Below are 8,615 nucleotides of genomic sequence, written 5' to 3' on the forward strand. Positions count from 1 at the left end.
AGTTTCGCCCATGAAAGGGGTGCGGTTTGGAAAAAGGGGTAAACTAAGCCCAAGGTATATTGGTCCCTTCGAGGTTCTGAAGCGCATAGGGGAGGTGGCTTATGAGTTAGCCTTGCCTCCAGGGCTGTCCGGAGTGCATCCGGTATTCCATGTGTCTATGTTGAAAAGATACCATGAGGATGGAAACTATATTATTCGTTGGGATTCAGTCTTGCTTGATGAAAATTTGACTTATGAGGAGGAGCCTGTTGCCATTCTAGATAGAGAAATTCGCAAGTTGAGATCAAGGGAGATTGCATCCATCAAAGTTCAATGGAAGAATCGACCAGTCGGAGAAGCCACTTGGGAGAAAGAGGCTGATATGCGAGAGAGATACCCACACCTGTTTACAGATTCAGGTACTCCTTTTCGCCCTTGTTTTCCTTCTTGTGATCGTTCGGGGACGAACGATGGGTAAATTGGTATCTATTGTAACGACCTGTTTAGTCGTTTTGAGCAGCAGATTTTATTTTTGGAAAAACAGGCTGAGACGACGGAACTCACGACGGACCGTCATGGGCACGACGGACCGTTGAGGGGTCTCGTATCAAAACACTTAGAAATTCTGAAAAATGGGTATGGAAATCGACTCTCTGAACTTCGTAACGGAATGGCAGGACAGACCGTCACAGGCGCAACGGACCGTCACAGACTCTTCAGAGAATTAAGTCTCTGAACTCTGTGACGGAGCAGCAGGACGGACCGTCGCAGGCACGACGGCCCGTCACAGGCTGCGTAATCCCAGGCGGAGTCGGATTTCTTTAAGGTTTTAAGGGACGTTTTTGACTATTCCGGCTTTAATTATAAAGTTAGTGGGTTAATGTTAATAAGTCTAATTACTTGGGGGTTAAAAGAGGTAACCTTGAGTAAATTAGTGGGTTATTATTGCCATCTTTTATTCTTAATTATATGCTAATTAGGGTAAAAGAAAGAGGGTTTGAATAAAGAAAATAGAAAGAACAAAGAGAGAGAGAGAGGATCGAACGAGAAGAGGAAAACAAAAAGGCTTGAGAAATTGCTTGCTTGATCACGAATCTTCGGTGGAGGTAGGTTATGGCTTTTATACTAATCGTAAACCCTCCTATATGCTTAATTATGTGTTTGCATGTTGTGATTATATAATTGTGATAAAATAAGCATGATGAAGCTATTGAATCCTAAATCTTGAAGGAAAAACCCTAATCTACTTTGTTAATGATGATGCCTTGGTATAAAGGAAGGCTTGATGAACAAAAGTAGTGAGATTAGGGGATCGAGTGCCACGTTCCGGTACCAGGATAGTATATGAGGATCGGAGTGTCACGTTCCGACACCAGGATAGAATATGGATCGGGTGCCACGTTTCGGTACCAGGATAGTATATGAGGATCGGAGTGTCACGTTCCGACACCAGGATAGAATATGGATCGGGTGCCACGTTCCGGTACCAGGATAGTATATAAGGATCGGAGTGTCACGTTCCGACACCAGGATAGAATATAGATCGGGTGCCACGTTCCAGTACCAGGATAGTATATATGGATCGGGTGTCACGTTCCGACACCAGAATTAGTAAAGAGAATGAATCTTGAAATATGTTAATATACTCAATTTAATGAACCTAATTCCCAAATGAGTATGATGGGGAGGCGTGAGTCCTCATTGATGAGCTTGGGGTTGTGACCAAGGGTTATGGTAATTGTAAATGCCGCATGTTTAGTATTGTAGTTGATTTTATGATATTATCTGATATATACTGTCTTCTATTTTGAGTTGGCCGATGATATCTACTCAGTACCTGTGTTTTGTACTGACCCCCTACTTTTATGTTTTCGTCTTTGTTATTTGTGGAGTGCAGCAAACGTGCCATCGTCTTCAACTCAACCGCAACTCTAGCCAGTCTTCATTACTCCGGATATCAGGGTGAGCTAATGCTTCTAGCTTGGACTGGATCTTCCTCTTCATGTCTTGATGCCTTGAACTTCCGGCATGGACTAGCTTTTACTTATTTTAGTTTCTTAGAATACTCTTAGTTTAGTAATTTGAAGTAGATGTTTTGTGATGATGACTTCCAGATTTTGGGGATAATAATAGTTGTTGAGTTTTTAGAAGTTGATTATTGATTTTCATTAATGAGTTTAAGTCTTCCGCATTATATTGTGTTATTATATTCGAAATGTTGGGTTTTGTATTGATTGGTTCGCTCACATAGGAGGGTAAGTGTGGGTGTCAGTCGCGGCCCGATTTGGGTCGTGACAATACAAGAAACCAAGACGAAGATATTATATAAAAAATTATAAAATAAAACGACCATATAGACCAAAAAAAAATTATCCCAATGTACTTGTTATAATTGCGGAAAGATAGGATATTTAGCTAGAGATTGTAAACTACCCAAAGATCCGAAAAGGAAGCAAATTGCAGAAGTAATTATAGATAATGACGAATATATGCAAATAGAATACATAGACTATGAATTAAGTGAAAACGATAGTATATATGAAGTATCATATATAGAAACTGAAAATGAAGAAGAAAATATTAATCTAGATAATAATGAAACAGATGAAGAAATATAATGTCTGAAGATGAGATAAAAATAATATCTAAAGAAGATTATCAAAATGAAGAATTATCAAAACAAAAAATTATATTTGATAATACAATATTTGAACAAATAAAAGGAAAAGAATTAGATTTAAGTGTCGAAAAAGTACTTGAAATACCTACTTTAAGAAATTGGTTTAAAAGACAAAACGAAGAATACTATGTAGTAAGTCAGAAAGAACATATCATAGATTGCAAATATGCAAGAGGAAAAGCATATATATCTATACTAAGTAAACGAATAATAAATAAAGAAATACAAGATATAAAAGCTAAACCACCTATAAAATATGTACATTTAGGAGGAACAGAAATATTAATAAAAACTTGTTTTAGAGAAGGAATAGATACACCTATTGAAATATATTTAGCAGATGATAGAATTATACATCCTATAAAAAAAACGTAATAAGTGCAGTAAAAGGAAATTTAATATACCAAAAATTTAAATTTATAATAAGTGTCAATAATATAGTAGCATTAACAAATAGAAATATAGATAAATCATTAGTTCTATATTGGAAAATGTCAGGAATAGAACTAGCACCATGTAGCAAAATATTTAGAGCAAGATATAAAAACCTATATATATATTAACAACAAAACACAAAGTAACAGCAAAAAATAAAATTGATAAAATAAAGATAGAAAATCCTTTTGAAAAAATAATTATTGTAATAGACAATAATGACTATAGCTATAAAGAAATTGACATAGAAGAAGATTTAGAAATTATAAAAGAAAGATTAAGTACTTCAAGCGTACCAAATACACTAACAAGAGCTACCTCATCAAGAACGAGTACATCTAAAAGAAACTATGAAATCCCACAAAACTTATTAGATAAGGAAGAAATAACACCATATCATTATTTCATAACAGGAATAATAGACCAAAGAAGATATAATTTTTTTTGATAAATACAGAACAAGAAGAAAATTACATAACAAGAGAGTTAGTATTAGAAGAAGAAATTATAAAAACAGGACACATATGTCCTGGATTACCTAGGGAGATAGTAAATACAAATGAAGAAACAACAGAGAAAGAAGTAATTATAGGAGGAATACCTTTAATTATATCATTTAAAATTTACCAAGGAGATCAAAATGTTACATTAGGAATAAAATGGTTAGAAAAAGTACAATATAGAAAATGAACAATTAACAATAACTTGTCAAAATAAGAAAAATAATTATAAAAAGAACAAAATGAATAATGAAAATATTTATACTCGCAAAAATTATTGTAGAAGGATATCACAACAGATATTATACCCCTATGATAGATATAGCAAAAGCAAATATATGTAAATATAACTGTTTGCCAGAAGATAAATGGGAAAAATTAAAAACACCGATGGTAGTAACAGGATTTAATAATGAAGGAAGTATGATTAAATACAAAGCAAAAAATATAAAAATACAAATATGGGATAAAATACTGACAATAGAAGAAATGTATAATTTTGAGTTTACAACAAAAGATATGTTACTAGGAATGCCATTTTTAGATAAATTCTACCCACATATAATAACAAAAACACACTGGTGGTTTACTACACCATGCGGAAACAAAATAGGAGCAAAAAGAGTAAATAATAAACAACGAAAACCTATAGAATGGATAAAATAAAGTGAAAAAATAAATCAAGAAATGGAAAATATAAATAAGAAACAAATATCACAATTAGAAATTATCATATGTACAATAGATAAAGTTAAAATAATAAATGAACAACTAGAACAACTATATAACGAAGATCCATTACAAGGATGGGAAAAACATAAGACAAAAGTAAAAATTGAACTAATAGATGAAAATAGTATAATAACACAGAAACCATTAAAATATAACTTTGATGATTTAAAAGAATTCAAAATCATATAGATGAACTATTAGAAAATAATTACATACAAGAAAGTAATAGTAAACAAACAAGCCCATCATTTATAGTTATAAAACATAGTGAACAAAAAAGAGGTAAAAGTAGAATAGTCATAGATTATCGTAATCTAAATGCTAAAACTAAAACATACAATTACCCAATACCAAATAAAATACTAAAAATAAGACAAATACAAGGATATAACTATTTTAGTAAATTTCACTGTAAATCAGGATTTTATCATCTAAAACTAGAAGAAGAATCTAAACAGCTAACAACATTCACAGTACCGCAAGGTTTCTATGAATGGAATGTTTTACCGTTTGAATATAAAAATGCACCAGGTAGATTTCAACATTTTATGGATAACTATTTTAACCAGTTAAAAAATTGTATTGTATATATAGATGATATATTACTATATTCTAAAACACAAGATGAACATATAAGGTTGTTAGAAAAATTTATACATATAACTAAACACTCAGGTATAAGCTTAAGTAAAAAGAAAGCAGAAATTATGAAACCACGGATAGAATTTTTAGGAATACAAATAGACGAAAATGGAAAAAAAATGCAAACTCATATAGTACAAAAAATAATCACCCTTGATGAAAATATAGATACAAAAAAGAAATTACAATCCTTTCTAGGATTAGTAAATCAAGTAAGGGAATACATACCAAAATTAGCAGAACATTTAAAATCCTTACATAAAAAACTTAAAAAAGATGTTGAATATTATTTTGACAACAAAGATAAAGAACATATAAAACATATTAAGAATTTATGTAAAAAACTGTCAAAACTATACTTTCCTGATGAAAATAAAACATTTACCTACATCGTTGAAACAGATTCAAGTGATCATAGTTATGGAGGAATTCTAAAATACAAATATGACAAAGAAAAAATAGAACATCATTGAAGATATTACTCAGGGTCCTATAAAGAAGCACAAATAAAATGGAAAATAAAAGAAAAGAGTTATTTGCATTATATAAATGTTTATTGTCATTTGAACCATATATTGTTTACAATAAGTTTATTGTGAGAACAGATAATACCCAGGTAAAATGGTGGATAACTAAAAAGGTAGAAGATTCAGTTACAACTAAAGAAATAAGGAGATTAGTATTAAATATATTAAATTTTACATTTACAATTGAGGTAATCAAAACTGACAAAAATACGGTTGCAGACTACTTATCAAGACAAAGCTATCCAAACTGAGGACAAAAATGAACATACAATTGAAGAGCTATTCTAAGCCATTACTACACTTTGTACTAAAGTGGATAGAATGGATAATGAGATACAAAAGCTACAGACTAATGAAGAAAATCTGAGGTCTAAAGCTAATATAAGTCAGCAGCATGACTATAAAGATGCGGATCTATGTCGATCGGAAGACAGGAAACTTCCAGAGCTAAAAGGAGACGTTGGGAAACTCCATAAAATCCATGACAAAGTGTTTAAATACAGCTGCAGGTACAAGTAGGAAAGCTAGTGAAAAATCACGAAATACAAACCTAAACCAATTATTCATAAAACCATTTATCCAAAATACACAAATACAAATACCCACAGAACCACAAACTTCCACATATGCAATGAGCATACAAAGTGATAAAAAGAGGTACAATTACATTACACAATCTTATATCGAAAACATATATAATATCCAAACATATTTAAACCTAAACCCCAGATCCGCACAAACCAAAAATCCAAATGAAAATTACATAACCCAAAAATTACAAGGATATAATAGGTTGATTGCACAACCCAAAACTAGTTCAAATTTAGTTAAAACATGTTATAATTATGGGTTACTAAATACAGTATATACATATGATGGCGAAGAGATAAGTGGAATACCAGAATTATACAAAGCATTTGTCACATACAAAAGAGTTACCAAAGGAAATCTATTTTATATTAAGTTTTATACAGCACCAGCTGAGATATTATATGAAGAAATCAAATCACCAATTCAAGTTATAAAGATAGGTTTGACCAGAGATATGATAATACCAGAAGAGATAGAAAAACAAGTTGAAATACCGAAGATAGAGATACCAAACTTTTATGCAAATAAAAGAATAATTGGTATAGCAACAATTATACAAGAACTAGCTAACAATTATTTAAACAGCAATGCTATTTGGAGTTATTATGCAAGAGACCAAGTTATGATATATTCAAACTCCAAGGAATTAAGAAGAACAAATATGGAAGAAGTCTAGCGATGGATTTTATCGTTATTAAAACCAGAAGAACAACCTACAACAAGAGCATTAAAAAAGGAATTTATTTCAGAGGAGTTATTAGTCAGATATTGTAAGCTTATTGGAAACAAATATCCAGATCACAGATGTTCCAAATGTAACGGAGAAGATAATGTTATACCAGATGTTGATTTGGAGTAAAAATGGAAGAAATAAGAATAAGATTCTTTTGAGATAAGATTTACTTTTCATTAGCCAATGTATAGCAGCTATTTGTAAAGTTTTTATTTTTAAAGTCGTAGAGTAAATAGTGTGTGTCGGCCAACAATAAAAAGAAAGGGTCATTATGTAAAGTAGTAATAGTATGTATTTTGTTTTTAGTGTCGGCCAAATATAATTAGGTCATATGTAAAGTAAGTGTCAGCCACTTATATTGGCCAGATGTGTAAGTTTGATAGTATAAATAGAGAGTTTTCCCTCATAATAAAATCAATCCTCTTTCCTCTCTACTACATCTCTCTAATATCGCTTCCACCCCCCCCCCCCCCCGCACACACACACAGATATATATATATATATGTTATACAAACTTTGTTATAGCATATAATATTAATTTTATGTTTGTTTGCCCAATTAAAAAACATTAATGTAATATAGTCTCTTTAAATTAGAAGGAAAAGAAGTTTTATGAACCCAAACCTCAATTGTAAAGGTATGTTCATTTAACTTAGAAAGAATTTGCTAGTTCACTAAAAAGGTTTAAATGTCATATATTAAAAGAGATTAAATACTAATACAATCACTGTAAATACAAATTAATAATACAATACTTATTCTACTATTATAGATATGCTTTTTTTTGTTTTGTTTTTTTGTTTCTTGTGAGTTTCTTCTTTTATTACGTTAATTAAATATGGCTTACATTAATTACTTTTTAGATATTATATTTTTCTTTAATCCAGTTCTTATATTATAATAAATGTTCAAGTACTTTTTTTTTAAGAAAAAAAACTTATAAGAAAAGTTCTAGTATATTAATATAAGAGAAAATGGTCTAAACCCCCCCCCCCTCAAATCTATACTCGAAATCTCAACTACACACTCCAATTTCACGGGTGTCCTATTACCCCCTGAACTTCATAGTTTTCAATTTTCTACACACTTAAACGCTGACCTGTCATAGGAGGTGACAACACCTCCTCTAGGCGCGTGAGAACACCTTAAATTTTGACGAAAATTTTCTTTTTTTCCAACAATCATCTTCCCCGGCATCAAATAAACTATTGTTTCTTCTTCCCTACCATTAACCCTTGTTACTTTTACTAAAAAAATTACGATTTTTGCTAAAAAAAATAAGTAGGGTTTAGTAGTTTATGTTCATTTTTACTTCAAATCTTGAATTTAGGATTTGTAATCTTCTCTAATTTTTTATTTAGGGCTCTATTTTGAATTTTATATTTTCTTGAAATTCATCAAAATGACAAATGAAAACTTGAATAAGTTTTGTATGGATGAATCAGACCTAATGTAGCTCTTAATTTCACAAATCAACAAAAATCTAAGGGATAAAACAAAAACTTGAAATAAGAGATAAAGAACTAACCTTTTACTAAACTAGTTGATAAACTATGAAATCAAGTTGAAAATACACAATGAAGTCCTTCGATAATCAGCATAAATGTATATGCAAATGGAGAAGGAGATGAAAAAGAGAGAAAAAACTTTTGTGGGTTTTTTACATTTAAGGAGGAAAATGAGGGAAAAAAATGAAATTGGAAATTGAAAAGTGGGGACCCGGCGCGTGATTGAATATTTGTTTGGTTTATGTGTTGTGGTCAGCGTTTAAGTGTGTAGAAAATAGAGAAATATGA

Source organism: Solanum lycopersicum, chromosome 12 (assembly GCF_036512215.1).
Source record: "Solanum lycopersicum chromosome 12, SLM_r2.1".
NCBI classification, from domain to species: domain Eukaryota; kingdom Viridiplantae; phylum Streptophyta; class Magnoliopsida; order Solanales; family Solanaceae; genus Solanum; species Solanum lycopersicum.